Source organism: Amblyraja radiata, chromosome 6 (assembly GCF_010909765.2).
Source record: "Amblyraja radiata isolate CabotCenter1 chromosome 6, sAmbRad1.1.pri, whole genome shotgun sequence".
Lineage (NCBI taxonomy): Eukaryota > Metazoa > Chordata > Chondrichthyes > Rajiformes > Rajidae > Amblyraja > Amblyraja radiata.
The window spans coordinates 93,348,772-93,367,948 of record NC_045961.1 but is presented as its reverse complement, the minus strand read 5'-3'; positions in this window follow the sequence as shown (position 1 = coordinate 93,367,948).

The following is a 19,177-nucleotide window of genomic DNA, read 5'->3' as shown; positions in this document are numbered from 1 at the left end:
TGACTCGCTTGCTGCCGAATGCTGCCCTTGATATGAAAGGAAGGTCAACTATATTGGAACCCAAAATGTCATAGAAACATAGAAAATAGGTGCAGGAGGAGGCCATTCGGCCCTTCGAGCCAGCACCGCCATTCATTGTGATCATAGCTGATCATCCACAATCAGTAATCCGTGCCTGCCTTCTCCTCGTATCCCTTGATTCCGCTAGCCCCTGGAGCTCTATCTAACTCTCTCTTAAATTCATCCAGTGATTTGGCCTCCACTGCCCTCTGTGGCAGGGAATTCCACAAATTCACAACTCTCTGGGTGAAAAAGTATTTTTTTCTCATCTCAGTTTTAAATGGCCTCCCCTTTATTCTTAAACTGTGGCCCCTGGTTCTGGACTCCTCCAACATTGGGAACATTTTTCCTGCATCTAGCTTGTCCAGTTCTTTTATAAGTTTCTATGAGATGCCCTCTCATCCTTCTAAATTCCAGTGAATAATCCCCAGTCATCCCCCTATTCCCTCCACAGATGCCGCCTGACCCACTGCGCTACTCCAGCGCTTTGTGTTTTTACTCAACCAGGCTGGTTGGCCCTTTGAGGTTGTGCGGGGTCTCTATAAAAGAAGTGCAATAACTCCCATTACCAACTTCAGCCCACCTGACGGAGGCGGAACTGTGGTGCAGCGGTGTAGTTGCTGCCTTGCACCACCAGCGACCCTTGTTCGATCCTGATACGGGTGCTATCTGTACGGAGTTTTACGTCCTCCCCATGACTGCGTGAGTTTACTCCTGGTGCTCTGGTCTCCTCCCACACTCCAAAGATATACAGGTTTGTAGGTTAATTGGCTTTGGTAAAATTGTAAATTGTACCAACTGTGCAGGATAGAGCTAGTGTGCGGGGATCGCTGGTCGGTGTGGACTCAGTGGGCCGAAGGTCCTGTTTCCGCGCTGTATCTCTAAACTAAACTAAACCTTAAGCCTTGCAATTTCCTTCTGTGAATGGAACTTGCAAAACCATCTCAATGGTACAAACATATAGTATTGTAAGAGGTGAAGAATTTAGTTTAGTTTATTGTTATGTGTGCCAAGACACTGTGAAAAGCTTTTGTGTTGTGTTGCTCGCCACATTATTGCAAATTATTTATGTGCCAAAATCTCCTATTATAAGTAAACACAAGCCCCTTTTTCAATCATGCATGCAATGGTTTCTATTAACCAGCATTAAACAACCTGGTCTATTTTCATCCTAGAAAATATTTTTTTTTCACCTCATGTTTACAATTTTTTTTTTTACGAAACAAATCTTATTTATTTGAATTTATTTGCAAAAATAATTTTGATCATTGAGCTATACAAACACTATTCAGTCAGAAATTAGATAGATTGTTAATGATCGGATTTGGATGTGCTGATTACCTTTTGCTCTTAAAACATGTATAATTACTATAATAACACAGCAGATTGGAAGCGCTGAGGAGGAATTAAGGGACTGGCATTTTTTTTAAAGTGGTCTTTCAAACTTTGGCACTTAGCTGCCTACAAAATACCGTCGAGAGATAGCCATTGTTGGAATACCTGGAAATGAACCTGCGCATGTAAAAGGAAACAAAATGCTGGAGTAAGTGCTGGGTCAGGCAGCATCTCTGGAGAACATGGATAGGACGCTTCTGCAGACTGAAGAAGAGTCCCGGCCCGAAATGTCACCTATTCATGTTCTCCAGAGATTTGAGGCCTTTTGTGTAAACCAGCATCTGCAGTTCCTTGTTTCTGCTGACCTGCGCATGCTTCTGATAAACAAACTTCGGGAAAGCCGTGTTGCATTATAATTTCAACAGCTCAGAAAATACCAACACTGACCTTTTGGAACAAAGGCTGGACAGGTGTTTAAAGGGTTAAGACTGCTTCGGACTGTTAGACCATAAGGTGTCACCAGCTTTTTCTCGAAAATGGGTGCATATCTGTGAGTGACTAATGGCACCTTATATATGACATTCTTTCATATTGTTTCTATGAATGATCAGGAAAAAAAGTCTCTTTATTTTAAATATAAAACATATGAAGAAATTGTAAGCAATGTGTTTATTATTTTAACTCGAGAATTATAATTATTAAAAAATAGAAGTTATCAAAAACATGTGGATTTGTGCAGTTAACTTGAGACGCGCGGATCATTCTGGCTGCCAATTCCCAAATTAATTTGGTGTTTTTATATCTCGTGTTCTCTGGTCTTCCGAGAAGTTTTCTTGTCTGAAGTATATCACATGTCTATCATTTTACGGGTAGTAAACTCATTTTCTGCTCAGTGCCAATAAACTTGAGTCCTTTCACAAGTCTCAGAATTTGCCCAAATGATCATTCTAAGTACATGAAGGAACAGTAGCTGTCGTGTTAAAATGACTGTGTAAGTCACTGAGGCCAAGTACACTTCTTCCCACCCTGCCTCCTGTAAGGACTCCATCCCCCACTCCCAATTCCTCCGCCTCCGCCGCATCTGCACCCAGGATGAGGCGTTCCACACCAGGGCATCTGAAATGTCCTCATTCTTCAGGGAACGGGGATTCCCCTCCTCCACCATAGATGAGGCTCGCACCAGGGTCTCTTCCATACCCGGCAACACTCTCTCACCATCCCCGCACTCGCAACAAGGGCAGAGTCCCCCTAGTCCTCACCTTTCACCCCACCAGCTGTCACATACAACAAGTAATCCTCCGTCATTTCCGCCACCTCCAACGTGACCCCACCACTCGTCACATCTTCCCATCTCCCCCAATGTCTGCCTTCCGCAAAGACCGCTCCCTCCGCAACTCCCTTGTCAATTCTTCCCTTCCCTCCCGTACCACCCCCTCCCCGGGCACTTTCCATTGCAACCGCAAGAAATGCAACACCTGTCCCTTTACCTCCCCCCTCGACTCCATTCAAGGACCCAAGCAGTCGTTCCAGGTGCGACAGAGGTTCACCTGTATCTCCTCCAACCTCATCTACTGCATCCGCTGCTCTAGATGTCAGCTGATCTACATCGGTGATACCAAGCGGAGGTTGGGCGATCGTTTCGCCGAACACCTCCGCTCGGTCCGCAAGAACCCACCTGACCTCCCGGTGGCTCAGCACTTCAACTACCCCTCCCATTCCCAATCCGACCTCTCTGTCCTGGGTCTCCTCCATTGCCAGAGTGAGCAACACCGGAAATTGAAGGAACAGCACCTCATATTCCGCTTGGGGAGCCTGGATCTGGCGGGCATGAACATTGAATTCCCCCAATTTTGTTAGCCCTTGCTGTCTCCTCCCCTTCCTTAGCCCTCGAGCTGTCTCCTCCCATCCCCCAGCCCTCGGGCTCCTCCTCCTCCTTTGTTTCCTTCCTTCTCCCTGCCACCCCCTATCAGTCTGAAGAAGGGTTTCGGCCCGAAACGTTACCTATGTCCTTCGCTCCATAGATGCTGCTGCACCCGCTGAGTTTCTCCAGCATTTTTGTGTACCTTTACGTCACTGAGGCCGTCTGATTATGCTCGCATCTGAAGACTGATAACCTCCACAGGAAACCATCCAACATGGGCAGCATGGTGGCGCAGCGGTAGAGTTGCTGCCTTACAACGCCAGAGACCTGAATTCGATCCTGACTACAGGTGCTCTCTGGAGAGAGTTTGTACATTCTCCCGGGGTGCTGTGGTTTCCTTCCACACTCCCAAGGAAACAAGCAGGTTTGTAGGTTAATTGGCTTTGGTAAAGATTGTAAATAGTCCATAGTGTGTAGAATAGTGCTAGTGTATGGGGATTGCTGGGCAGTGCGGACTTGTTGAGCCAAAGGGCCTGTTTCCGCACTGTAGCTCCAAACTAAGGGCCTGGAGGCACATAGCTGATCCCTGGTTAGAGGCAGAAAAGCCATTTGTAAATCCCCAATTTTACCCTCCCCAAGATCTATTAAATGCAAGACAGGCTTAGAACCAGGAATGTGTAAGAAAGAACTGCAGATGCTGGTCAAAATCGAAGGTAGACACAAAATGCTGGAGTAACTCTGCGGGTGAGGCAGCATCTCAGGAGAGAAGGAATGTGCGATGTATCGGGTCGAGACCCTTCAAGAGTAACTCCAGCATTTTGTGTCTACCCCGGCTTAGAACCAGGTTGAATGACCTCCAGCATCACAAAAGGGATCCATTTGGTCTATCAGGTCAATGTCCCATTCCCTTTCTTGTTTTCCCGTGGCCTTGCAACCTAATCTCTCACATTCTCATCAACTGCACATTGACTTTTCCTTTGCTATTAATCTACATCAGGAGTAATTTTGTATTAATGATCTGGATGAGGGAATTGAAGGCAATATCTCCAAGTTTGCGGATGACACTAAGCTGGGGGGCAGTGTTAACTGTGAGGAGGATGCTAGGAGACTGCAAGGTGACTTGGATAGGCTGGGTGAGTGGGCAAATGTTTGGCAGATGCAGTATAATGTGGATAAATGTGAGGTTATCCATTTTGGTGGCAAAAACAGGAAAGCAGACTATTATCTAAATGGTGGCCGACTAGGATAGGGGAGATGCAGCGAGACCTGGGTGTCATGGTACACCAGTCATTGAAAGTAGGCATGCAGGTGCAGCAGGCAGTGAAGAAAGCGAATGGTATGTTAGCTTTCATAGCAAAAGGATTTGAGTATAGGAGCAGGGAGGTTCTACTGCAGTTGTACAGGGTCTTGGTGAGACCACACCTGGAGTATTGCGTACAGTTTTGGTCTCCAAATCTGAGGAAGGACATTATTGCCATAGAGGGAGTGCAGAGAAGGTTCACCAGACTGATTCCTGGGATGTCAGGACTGTCTTATGAAGAAAGACTGGATAGACTTGGTTTATACTCTCTAGAATTTAGGAGATTGAGAGGGGATCTTATAGAAACTTATAAAATTCTTAAGGGGTTGGACAGGCTAGATGCAGGAAGATTGCTCCCGATGTTGGGGAGGTCCAGGACAAGGGGTCACAGCTTAAGGATAAGGGGGAAATCCTTTAAAACCGAGATGAGAAGAACTTTTTTCACACAGAGAGTGGTGAATTTCTGGAATTCCCTGCCACAGAGGGTAGTCGAGGCCAGTTCATTGGCTATATTTAAGAGGGAGTTAGATGTGGCCCTTGTGGCTAAGGGGATCAGAGGGTATGGAGAGAAGGCAGGTACGGGATACTGAGTTGGATGATCAGCCATGATCATATTGAATGGCGGTGCAGGCTCGAAGGGCCGAATGGCCTACTCCTGCACCTAATTTCTATGTTTCTATGTAATCGAGACCAGCGCAAGAGGATGAGGGGTCAAGAGTGTTTTATTGTCCTATGTCCCAGACAGAATAACAAAATTCTTACTTGCAGCAGCACAACAGAATATATTACAATATAATAAATAGAAAAAAAAGTCCAGTCATGTATATTTTATTTCAGACTTAAGGTCCAGATAAGGGACAACATTACATAAAAATACATTGCATATAAAAACATCATAACATACAAAAGGGCCTGTTAATAACGTAACATACATATAAAATCTTAGTATATCACTTATGAAAGCATCATAAATTATATATTAAAAATGAACACAATACATGATTTAAAATCCAGAATAAAAAGAAAAATCAGTATATACAGTGCATTCAAAAAGTATTCAGACCCCTTCACTTTTTCCACATTTTGTTACGTTACAGCCTTATTTTAAAAATGGATTCAATTCTTTTTTTTTTATCATCAATCTACACACAATACCCCAGAATGAAGAAGTGAAAACAGGTGTTTAGAAATTTGTGCAAAGTAATTAAAAAGAAATAATTGAAATCTCACATTGACATAAGTATTCAGACCCTTTGCTATGACACTCAAAATTGAGCTTAGGTTCACCCTGTTTCCATTGATTATCCTTGAGATGTTTCCATAACCTGATTGGAGTCCACCAGTGGTAAATTAAATTGATTGGACATGATTTGGAAAGGCACACATCTGTCTATATAAGGTCCCACAGTTGACAGTGCATGTCAGAGCAAAAACCAAGCCTTGAAGACGAAGGAATTGTCCGTAGACCTCCGAGACAGGATTGTGTCGAGACACAGATCTGGGGAAGGGTATAAAACAATTTCTGCAGCATTGCAGGTCCCGCAGAGCACAGTGACCTCCGTCATTCTTAAATGAAAGAACTTTGGAACCACCAGGACTCTTCATAGAGCTGGCCGCCCGGCCAAACTGAGCAATCGGGGGAGAAGGGTGTTAGACAGGGAGGTGACCAAGATCCAGATGGTCACTCTGACAAGATCCATAGTTCCTCTGTGGAGATGGGAGAACCTTCCTGAAGGACAACTATATCTGCGGCACTCCACCAATCAGGCCTTTATGATAGAGTGGCCGAACCGAAGTCACTCTTCTGTAATAGGCACATGACAGCCCGCTTGGAGTTTGCCAAAAGGGTTGTTTCTCTGGTGCTCTGGTCTGATGAAACTAAAATTGAACTCTTTAGCCTGAATGCCAAGCGTCACATCTGGAGGAAACCAGGCACCGCTCATCACCTGGCCAATACCAAACCTACGGTGAAGCATAGTGGTGGCAGCATCATGCTGTGGGGATGTTTTTCAGCGGCAGGTACTGGGAGACTAGTCAGGATTGAGGGAAAGATGAACGGAGCAAAGTACAGAGAGATCCTTGATGAAAACCTGCTCCAGAGCGTTCCGGACCTCAGACTGGGGCGGAGGTTCACCTCCCAACAGGACAACGACCCTAAGCACACAACCAAGACAAGCCCAGAGGAGGTAGTTGAGGCAGATACTATCACAACGTTTAGGTACATGGATAGGGTAGGCTTGGAGGGATATGGGCCCACGCAAGCAGGTGGGACTAGTGTAGATGAGGCACATTGATGAGCATGGGCAAGCTGAGCCGCTGTGCTGTATGATCTATGCTGTATGACTCTATGACCAGCCGTGGCTGGGGCGTGGAGATAGCAGCACCACCATGATGCACTCTTTCACTTTGATGCAGAGGAGCAACCAGTTTTGAAGGTATCTTGGTTTCTTGGTCCTCCAAAATATTCCAAATGGAATTCAAACTGGAGGTGGTGAAGGGAGGGATTAAGCCAGAAAGGGTTATTGGGAAGAAAGAGCTACTTTAAATTTAGTTGCATCTGGTTGGGTAACTATAGTTGGGTGGAGATTATTCCATGCTTTAATTGTGCGGGGGAAGAACGAATTGCTCTACACATCTGTCTTTGTAGCTGGGATCACAAATTGGATCGAATGCCCTCGTCTGCTCCTAATTGGTTTGGGTTTGGTGTAGGTCTTGTAGTCTATGTCGAGCTGACCATTTAACATTTTGTAAAAACAGGTCAAACGGTGAGCTTCACGTCTGTCTTGGAGAGGGTTCCACCCCAGAGAATTCAGAAGTTTGGTGACACTCGCTTCTCTCTCATAGGTGTTAGTAACAAATCGAGCTGCCTGTCTTTGGACACGTTCGATGGAAGAAATGTTTTTATTTGTGTATGGGTCCCATGCTGCAACTGCGTATCACCAAACCACACACCTCAATGGCATAATTACTGCCTGGCAAATGTTTTTTTCAGGATGGAGAGTATCTGAAATGTTCAAGTGAGTTCTTTTCATTATCCAAATTATTATTTTGGAGCCAATTCCTGCTAACAGCAAAGAAACAAATCTCTTATGGAATTGCATGGTGGACGTATGTCTTTTTCTAGGTTTTACGGGATGGCACAGTGGTGCAGCGATAGAGTTGCTGCCTATCGAGACCCAGGTTCGATCCTGACTACGGGTGCTGTCTGTACGCAGTTTGTACCTTCTCCCTACGACCACGTGTGACTCTCTGCGTTCCCTCCCACATTCCAAAGATGTACAGGTTTGTAGATTAATTAGCTTTGGTAAAATTGTAAAGATAGTGCAAGTGTACGGAGTGATTGCTGGTCGATGGGAATTTGGTGGGCTGAAGGGCCTGCTTCCACGCCGCTCTAAAGTCTAAAGTTATTCATACTTGCTGCAAGTTTCTGGATTAGTTAAATAAATGCCTCCATAGAAAAGGAGTGTTGTTCATTCTCAGATCAGTTTACATTTTCTGGGAACTTTCCACATTTAATTGGATTTGTACCATAATCAAATTAATGTTTGTTTGGAAGGGAAAAACATTCTTGGAGAGAAGAAAGAAGCACATTGTTCAATGTAATATCTTGCAGCATCTCTGGCGACGGTAACATTCACATCACACCAATTACACGGTTTATTTTACGTGCCAAGTGAGGGGGGTCAGTGCAAAGCAGTTCGTTTTCACAGGATGCCCCACATTCAGGACAAGGGCCGTGCAGTGGTGCAGCAGGTAGTGCTGCTATTTCACGGTGCCAGAAGACCTGGGTTGGACCCTGACCTCCAGCGCCATCCGTGTGGGAGTTTGCACGTTCTCCCTGGGACCGTTTTCGACTTCCTCTGGGTGCTTCCGTTTCTCCCCCACATCCCAAAGACATGCAAGTTTGCAGGTTAATTTGCCTCAGTGAAATTGTCCTCTGTGTTTAGGAAGTGGATGCAAAAGTGAGACAACATGGAACCAGAGTGAACGGATGATCAATGGTTGGTGTGGACTCACTGGGCCGAAGAGCCTGTTTCCATGCCGTCAAACGGTCAAATGACAGTGGATAGTGTTTGGATGCCTCTTGCAGTTTTTTTTTATTTATTAGAAGTAATGTATATTACAGCGATATAAGCCAAAAATAACATAATACATTTCCTGTACCACTTATTATTTTATACCAAAGAAGGAAAATAGAGAAAGTTAGATAGGATAGTAAGTGCGTGAGAAAGTGATCAAGAGCGATCCGTAGTAACGTAAATCCTGAAGAAGAGATCAAAGGAAAATCAAAGAGAAAAAAAAGAGAAATGAAGTAAAATAGAGAACAAAAGATATAAGAAAGTAAAATAAGATAAAAGGGGTATACCTACGTATCTTTATACACCTTTTTCTTCCTGTTGATTGAGTTGGAAGGTCTTTCATAGTTTTCACCTGAAGTATGAGTACTGATTCAGTGTCGATCAGTTGCTGGGAATCCCAACAGAACCTCATAGAACATAGAACAGTACAGATGGACACCAACTGCTGGAGTATCTCAGCGGGACAGGCAGTATCTCTGTAGAGAAGGAATGGTGACCCTAAACTAGTTACTCCAGCCTTTTGTGTCTATCTTTGGTTTAAACCAGCATCTGCAGTTCCTTCATACATAGAACAGTGTAGCACAGGAACGGGTCCTTTGTCTGTGCCAATACCAAGTTAAACTAATCTCATTTGCCTGCACATGATCTGTATCCCTCCATTCCTTGCATATACATATACCTATCTAAAAGGGTCTTAAACATCACTATCGTATCTGCCTCAACCCCCACCCTAGCTTGGACTAGCCTACAGGGGGTCAGCATGGATGAGTTGGACTGAAGGGCCCGTTTCTGTGCTGTATAACTCCATGACTATATAACCACATTCCAGGTACCCACCACTCTCTGTGTAAAAGAAAACTTGCTGCCACATCTTCTTTAAACCTTTCCCTTGCATTTTAAAGCTATTCCCTCTAATAATTGGTATTTCCACCCTGGGGAAAAAGGTTCTGACTGTCTGGCCTATTTATGCCTCTCATAATAGTATATACTTTTGTCTTGTCTACCTACAACATCCATCCAAGTTTGTTCAACCTCTCCTTATAACCATATAACCATATAACCATATAACAATTACAGCACGGAAACAGGCCATCTTAACCTTTCTAGTCCATGCCGAACACGTATTCTCCCCTAGTCCCATATACCTGCGCTCAGACCATAACCCTCTATTCCTTTCCCGTCCATATAACTATCCAATTTAATTTTAAATGATAAAAACGAACCTGCCTCCACCACTTTCACTGGAAGCTCATTCCACACAGCCACCACTCTCTGAGTAAAGAAGTTCCCCCTCATGTTACCCCTAAACTTCTGTCCCTTAATTCTCAAGGCATGTCCCCTTGTTTGAATCTTCCCTACTCTCAGTGGGAAAAGCTTATCCATGTCAACTCTGTCTATCCCTCTCATCATTTTAAAGACCTCTATCAAGTCCCCCCTTAACCTTCTGCGCTCCAAAGAATAAAGCCCTAACTTGTTCAACCTTTCTCTGCAACTTAGTTGTTGATTCCCAGGCAACATTCTAGTAAATCTCCTCTGTACTCTCTCTATTTTGTTGATATCCTTCCTATAATTAAGCTAAGAAGTTCAGGTCATCGGAGCAGAATAAGGCCATTCAGCCCATCAAGTCTACTCCACCATTTAATCATGGCTGATCTGTCAAAGCAAAGCCACTGTTCGGTCTGAATGTCTGTTTTTATTTCAATTTTTAGGTATTTTAAATATGGTAATTTTTATTTTTAAAGCTATATGTATTTATTCTGTTTTTATTAACCGCACTGATGGGAACTGATTGAGAAACAATGTTTTCGTTCCATCTGTGTATGTAAGTACTCAGTTAAAATTACATTAAAGTAAATACTGAATACTGAATACTGATCTATCTTTCCCTCTAAACTATGTGCAGTTCTCCAAATGTGGTCTTACCAATATCTTGGTCAGCTGTAAAATGATGTTCTAACCCCTGTACTCATTGATGCCTGTGTTAGTTTATTTGTATCAAGTGTACTGAGATACAGTGAAACATTTTGTTTCGCCTAGCTATCTGGGCAAATCATATTAAGGACAAGTGCATCAGGTAGTACTAAAAAATAAATAAATAAACGGTGCAGAATGCAGTGTTACAGCTACAAAGAAAGTGCTAAAAGTGCAAGGGCCACAAAGGGGTAGATCGGAAGATCAGGAAATTAATCTCTAGCATGGGAGAGTGCCGTTCAAGTGTCTGATAACAGTGGGGGAAAAAGCTGTTCTTGAAGCTCGTGGTATATACAGTACTTACTTAGGGACGACAGATGGCACAATGGGCTAAGTGTTCGGCTGGCAACCGGAAGGTAGCCGGTTCGAATCCCGCTTGGAGTGCATACTGTCGTTGTGTCCTTGGGCAAGACACTTCACCCACCTTTGCCTGTGTGTGAATGTGTGTGAGTGATTGGTGGTGGTCGGAGGGGCCGTAGGCGCAGATTGGCAGCCACGCTTCCGTCAGTCTGCCCCAGGGCAGCTGTGGCTACAGTAGTAGCTTACCACCACCGAGTGTGACTGAGGAGTGAATGAATAATGCGATGTAAAGCGCCTTGAGTATTAGAAAGGCGCTATATAAATCCCATCCATTATTATTATTATTATTACAAGTTTTTGTATCTGCTGCCCGATACAAGAGGGGAGAAGAAAGAATGACTATTGTGTGTGATCCTTGATTATGTTGGCTGCTTTCCTGAGGCGGCTTGAAGCACAAACGCAATGCCCTGACCGATGAAAGCCTTTTATTTTTGCCAAAATCCTTTTTATTTTTCAAATTGAAATGCAGCAAACACAAATTGGATTAGTTCATGTGTGTCTAGAATGACTAATACTTGTCTGTGCACAATGAAAATTCAAATAATTATGATTTGAATTCAAATATTTATAATACATGTAACAGTTTGTACAAACGTGTATTACAATATGCTAAAGATTATGACAAACATTTTTGTGTGAATGTTTGGAGAATAAACGCTAGAATTTAATGAAGGGATTCTGTATTATTTTCAAACCCCAGTAACATAATCACATACCTTTTTGATGTGAGAGTGAATGATATTACCAGTCTGATGTGATTGGCAACAGTCAAAACTCAAAAGATGTAATTTACTTAAATGGATTAGCTGTGACAAATTAATATGTTATAGTTTTAAAAAATGCATCACAAATGTGTTTCACACGATCCCATGCACTGTGATTCATTTTCCCATCATTTGAGATAAAATTTGGAGCAACACTGTAAATGAATTGATTGTAATCATGTATTGCCTTTCTGCTGGCTGGTTACCACGCAAAAACAACCTTTCGCTGTACCTCGGTACATGTGACAATAAACAAAACTGACTGAGTTGAAAATAGTTTGCACATCGATCCCTCCTGTCTTCCCTCTAAGCAACTTTGTGAAATAAGAGTTTGCTTTTATTTCCTTCCTCACTAAAGTTTAGCAGTCCTGGGCTAGTATCTACCTCATTGGAGACCCTCGGACTATCTTTGATCAGACTTTACTGGCCTTATCTAGCACTAAACGATATTCACGTTATTCCCTTTATTGTGTATCTGTACACTGTGGATGGCTCGATTGTAATCATGTACAGTATTGTCTTCCCGCTGACTGGTTAGCACGCAATGAAAGCTTCTTGCTGCACCTCGGGACATGTGACAATAAACTAAACTAAACTCATCAATTCTGAGAAAATGTTCCTGACCGGATGATGTCTGAAAAAATAAAAAGGAAATTATCAACTTGCTTGGATTTTATTATAGGCCCCCCAGATAATCAACGGGAATTACTGGAACAAATATGCCAGGAAAAATGAAGACAGCTGAAGGTTTTCATGGTAGGGGATTTTAACCCTCCCAATATAGACTGGGACTGCCATCGTGCCAAGGGCTTAGATGGGTTGGAATTTGTCAAGTGTGTTCAGGAATGTTTCCTCAGGTAATATCCAGAGGGTGGTACAAAGGAAAGGGAAAAGCTTAACCTACTCTTCGAGAATCGAGGAGGTCAATTGATTGAAGTGTCAGAGGACGAGACTTTCGGGACCAGTTCCTTTAGCTTTAAAATAGTTTTGGATGAGGGCGGTGCAGTGGTAAAGTTGCCAGAGACACAGATTCGATCCTGACTATGGGTGCTGTCTATACGGTGGCCAATGTAACTCCACTTGTTAAGGGTAGACAATGTAACTCCACTTTTTAAGAAAGGAGGGAGAGAGAAAACGGAGAATTATAGACCAGTTAGCCATACATCGGCAATGGGGAAGATGCTGGAGTCGATTGTTAAATATGTTATAGCAGCGCATTTGAAAAGCAGTGACACGATCGGTCGAAGTCAGCATGGATTTATGAAGGGGAAATTATGCTTGACTAATCTTTAGGTATTTTTGGTGGATGTAAGAAGTAAAATGGATAAGGGAGAGCCAGTGGATGTGGTGTGTCTGGACTTTCAAAAAGCCTTTGAAAAGGTTAGTGTTCAAAATTAGAGCACATGGTATTGGGGGTAGGATATTGACATGGATAGAGAACTGGTTCGTAGACAGGAAGCAAAGAGTAAGAATTAACGGGTCCTTTTCAGAATGGCAGGCAGTGACTAGTGGGGTGCCGCAAGGCTCTGTGCTGGGAACCCAGTTGTTTGCAATATATATTAACGATTTAGACGAGGGAATAATTAAATGTAACATCTCTAAATTTACGGATGATACAAAGCTGGGTGGCTGTGTGAGCTGCGAGGAGAATGCTATGAGGCTGCAGGGTGACTTGGATAGTTTGAGCAAGTGGCAGAAGTATGGCAGATGCAGTATAATGTGGATAAATGGGAGGTTATCCACTTTGGTGGCAAGAACAGGAAGGCAGATTATTATCTGAATGGTGTCAGATTAGGAGAAGGGGAGGTGCAACGAGACCTGGGTGTGCTTGTACAGCAGGCAGTGAAGAAAGCCAATGGCATGTTGGCCTTCATTGCAAGAGGATTTGAGTTTAGGTCCTACTGCAGTTGTACAGGGCCCCGGTGAGACCACACCTGAAGTATAGTGTGCAATTTTGGTCCCCTAATTGAGGAAGGACATTATTGCTATTGAGGGAGTGCAACGTAGGTTCACCAGATTAATTTCCGGGATGGTGGGGCTGACATATGATGAAAGAATGGGACGGCTGGGCTTGTATTCGCTGGAATTTAGAAGCATGAGAGGGGATCTTATAGAAACATATAAAATTCTTGGAGGATTGGACAGGGTGGAGGCAGAAAAAATGTTCCCGATGTTGGGGGAGTCCAGAACCAGGGGTCACACTTTAAGAATAAGGGGTAGGCTATTTAGGACTGGGATTGATAATTGCTCGTATCTAAGCTTCCACCCAGTCTAGTTTCAGTAAAAACAGTGAATCAAGCACTTGAATCAACTACATTTTATTTTACCATACGCGCGTCACAGTTCAACTGTACCTATCACACCATGGGTTCGATCCTCGTATTTGCCTGTTCAAGCCCTCTAAGCCTCGCTCAGACAGAGACACTCCAGAAGTTCCCGCAGTCCGGAGCTCTCTCCCAGAAGATCGACGCTGAGCCTCATGATCGCGGACTTTTATATCCCTCCCTTCAAGATGTGCAGACCCTATTTCATTCTTACCGAATTTACCCGTTTTAATTTTTGTCGGCCCCTTCCCTTTAAGAGCCATCTCAGTAGTTTCCCCTCCGAAGATGACACTCTCTCCTGTTCCTGCTCCTGCTGTATAGTTTATATAGTTTATATAGTTTATCCCGATTAAAGACTTTATTCCCTCCAACAGCCAAACTTTCAAAATTGCATTTAATTTCCCTGATAATCCTCTCAGACAGTGGTGAATCTGTGGAATTCTCTGCCACAGAAGGCAGTGGAGGCCAATTCACTGGATGTGTTCAAGAGAGAGTTAGATTTAGCTCCTATGGCTAAGGGAATCAAGGGATAAGAGGAAAATGCCGGAACGGAGCACTGAATTTGGATGATCAGCCATGATCATTTTGAATGGCGGTGCTGGCTCGAAGGGCCGAATGGTCTACTCCTGCACCTATTTTCTATGTTTCTATGTTCAAAATGTGTACGCTCTACCTGTGACCATGTGGGTTTTCTCCGAGTGCTCTCGTTTCCTCCCACACTCCAAAGACGTGCAGGTTGGTTTTGGTAAAATTGTAAATTGTCCCTCGCGTGTAAGATAGTGTATGGGGTGACCACTGGTCGGCGCAGACGCGGTGAGCCGCAGGGCCTGTTTGCGAGCTGTGTCTCTAGAGTCTAAAGGCTGGGCTAGTCCACAGGTTAAAGTTCTAAACTGGGTCAAGGCCAATTTTTATCATATTAGACTTATAAAAGCTGATTGGAGTAGGTTGTTTGTAGGCAAAGAGACGTTTGCAAAGCTGGGTGATTTAAAGAAAGTGTGATCATGAGAGTCCAAGGTATATATGTTCCAGTTAGAGTGAAGGGCAATGCAGGTAGGAGTAAGGAAGTCTGGATGATGAGAGAAATTGAGACCCTGGTTGGGAAAAAGTAGAAGGGGTAGAAAGGTGGCTTCATGGAAGAAAAAATGGTGATGGTGGAAGGTCGTCACTCGGTGGCATCTGTGGCAGTGGGATCAGGGGTTATTCACTGACAATAGTGTCAGGCAGTGGCGGACTGGCCAGGGTGTCAGCTTGCCCGATGGCAAGTGGGCCCCTGATGAAATGGTCCCCCTATATCAAGTGGGCCCCTGATGAAGTGGGCCCCCTTTGTCTCCTGGCAACCAATATTTTTAGACCCAGTCCGCCACTGGTGTCAGGGACCATGTAAGCTAAGAGCCACCATCAGTAAATGACACGTGAAGATCACACTGCTACAATTGTGCCCTAATTGCTCGTTGCAAACTGGGAAAATCTCCAGAACTTGAGACAGATTGCCAAGAATAACTCGCCATCAATTAGATGTTGTTATTGAAATAGACAGTCAGAAGATCATCTCATCTCTTGCAATGAATTCCGAGGTGAATGATGAGATTAATTTTTATCTTGGAATGTGTTCCCGCAGATTGAACAGCGAGCTCACAGCATGGGGAATCCAGATTTTTCATGCAAAAATTAATTACCTTGCATTTACTGCATTTTTTAGAATTTGAAGTATCACCCACATCATCTTTACTCAACCAATAACTGTAAAGATGCAATTATCATCACTATCTTGTTTAGTATCAGTAATCACATTAAAGTAATTGATTATATAGACTGCAGCCTTTCAATACTGACATAACACATTAGCTAGGTTTAAGCAGTGGTTATTTTCAAGGACGGAGCAGAGGTCAAAATAGCATCAGATCTTACTATTAAATCTACCTCAATCATTTATACTGTTACTATAATTTAATTTATTTTTTGCACGAGATTTTTATTGTTTTTGTTTTTTAGAGATACTGCGTGGAAACAGGTTCATTGACCCATCGGGTCTGCGCCGACCAGCATTCACCCATTGACTAGTTCTATCCAACACACTAGGGACAATTTAAAAAAGCCAATTAACCTGCCAACCTGGATAGACACAAAATGCTGGAGTAATTTAGCAGCTGAGGGAGCATCTCCACCTGACCCACTGAGTTACTGCAGCATTTTATGTCTGCAGTTCCTTCCGACACAACCTACACGCCTGCACGTCTTTGGAATGTGGGAGGAAACCGGGGCACCCGGAGAAAACCCTCATTGCCACGGGGAGAACGTGCAAACTCCGTATGGACAGCACCCGTAGCCAGGATTAAACCCGGGTCTATGGCACTGCAAGGCAGCAACACTACCGCTGCGCCACCGTGCTGCTTTTAAATGTTGCACCATTCTGCTATTTTGTGTTTGTTGTTGCATCAATTGTTATCATTAATATATGTACACTGTTTATTCTGCGACCTCCAGGTGAACAAGGAATTTCATTGCATCCTGGTGTATATGTTAATAAACTGACCTGGAATCTGAAATCTGATATTTCTCTTTCTTTTGATCATAAAAGGATACAAAGAATTTCATAAAACAATAATTTCCCTGGAGTATTGAACACCTCAGTTGATTTGATAATTAATTGATTTGGCATTTCCTGAATTCTTCTCAGCTATGTGGCAATATAATTTGCCTGTTCCTTTAGGCTTATCCATGTAAAATTGTTCCAAAGGGATTCATCGATCAATTCCTCTAAGCTGTTTGAGTTTGATGTTAAGACTGCATTGTGGGCCACCCACATGCTGTTTACAGAAGTCACATAAAGAACTTTGTTTTTAGTTTAATTTAGAGATACAGCTCGGAAACAGGCCCTTTGGCCTACCGAGTCCATGCCAACCAGCGATCCATGAACACTAACACTATTCTACACACACCAGGGACAATTTACAATTTTACCAAGCCAATGAACCTACAAATCTGTACGACTTTGGAGTGTGGGAGGAAACCGGAGCTCTCGGAATAACCCCACGCCGGTCACGGGGAGAACGTACAAACTCTGCACAGACAGCACCCGTAGTCAGGATCGAACCCAGGTCCTCCGGTGTTGTAAGGCAGCAACGCCACCACTGAGCCACCATGCCTATGAATCGTATTCGTATTGTTTGGTTTTCCCGAGCAATGCTTCGCCTGTGGCGCCACCTGGTGGTCAGGCCACTAACTGGTCGAACCCTCGTCATCAGAACGGGGACTGTCATGTGACAGGCTTTGGCGGGAATGTGACGTCATGGGTTAAGGGGAGTGTCCTGCCGCATCAGCAGAAGCTCAGCTCGAGCCCACGAGTCAACAGACGTACACCGCAGCAGCAACAATTACTTTTGTGTTCGAGTACCAAACGTGCATGTATACCTACCCTATAATGCCTGAATAAAGAAACCGTTTATTCACAACGTTTGATGTCTTCATTGTCCCAAGTAGCATTCCTTATCTTGCACGTGTTATAAAGTAACAGAAAGGATGCAATATTTTCGGGCAGCACCTAAGGGTTCAAAGTACTAAAGAAGCTTTAACAGCTTAAGCCAAACACGTTAAACGTTACAATGGAGCATGACCAGTGTGTGTGTGTGGAAGCAGCAATGAAGGTGAGGTGGATTTGAACAGGAAAATAGGAAAGGTGAATTCATGAGGCCAGAGGAATCTGGACAGTCTGCCCACAAGAGGCACGATTTTTGTGCAGGGTCTCGTGGGGATATTCTGGACTTTGAAGACAGGTTCTACTACTACAAACTTCTCTGTAAAGACGTGAGTCTGGTATCTGAGTGCCTCTTCTTCCTCGTGTCCGGCCATCTTCTATATCAAGTCTTTCGGGTCGGTCAGTGACGGTTGATGGTCGGTGGTTGCAGAATTGGCTACTTCAGTCCGTCACTATGGTACAGTTTCTGTCGTCAGCATTGCCCGGGATGCGCCACGTGGAGGCTTCTGCTTGCATCCCTCTGAGTGCCTGCATAGAGTCATAGAGTCATATAGCAAGGAAACAGACCCTTCGCCAAAAATTCTACCGATGGGTAGAACAGTGGCAAAGTCAGTGGAGATACGTTGGCACGATGGCGCAGCGGTAGACCTGCTGCCTTACAGTGCCAGAGACCTGGCTTTGATCCTGACTACGGGTGCCGTCTGTACGTAGTTTGTACGTTCTCTCCGGGATCTGATCCGGTTTTCTCCGAGATCTTTGGTTTCCTCCCACACTCCAAAGACGTACAGATGTGTAGGTTAATTGGCTTGGTGTAAATGTAAAATTGTCCCTAGTGTGCGTAGGATAGTGTTAATGTGCGGGGATCACTGGTCAGTGCAGATTCTGTGGGCCTGTTTCCGCGCTGTATCTCAAAACCACCTCACAATTCCAGGTACCCAAACTCAATCCTGATCTCTAGCTGTAAGGAATTTGTACATTCTTCCTATAACCTTGTGGAGTTTCCTCTGGGTTCTCCGGTTTCCTTCCACATCCCAAAGAGATCAAAGTATCAAAGGTATTTTATTGGTCACACTCACATACACCGAGGTGTAGTGAAGTGAAATGCTTTTTGCCATTTTGCAGCACACAAAAAAAGAATACAGACATAACACCAATGAGAGTCTTAAACACATAGAACATCCCCCCACAATGGCTCCCACCATGAGGGAAGGCACAAAGTCCAATCCCCAACCCCAGTTCACCCATAGTCGGGCCTATGGAGGCCTCCACAGTTGCCTCTACGGAGGCCCGATGTTCCTGGCCGTTCTCGCCGGGTGATGTTGCTCCGGCGTCGGGAGAATCCTGATGTGATATATCTCCCCTATTGTGTAGCGGTAAAATCTGGGTGAAGTTGTGGGGAATGTGGAGAAATAATGTCTCATTAGTGTAAATGGGAAATTGAAGATTGGCAAAGACTCGGTGAGCTGAAAGGCCATTCTCTCTACTGTAAGTCTCTATGAATCTATGATACAAAATTAGGAGATAAATTCATGTCTGAAGACTGAATCAACATGAAAACTGCTGAAAATTGCTGAATGTAGCCATATTTCAACTGCACACCAGGGACTGTTTTGGAGTTGCAGATTTCTAACTTGTTGGGTTTTTTAAA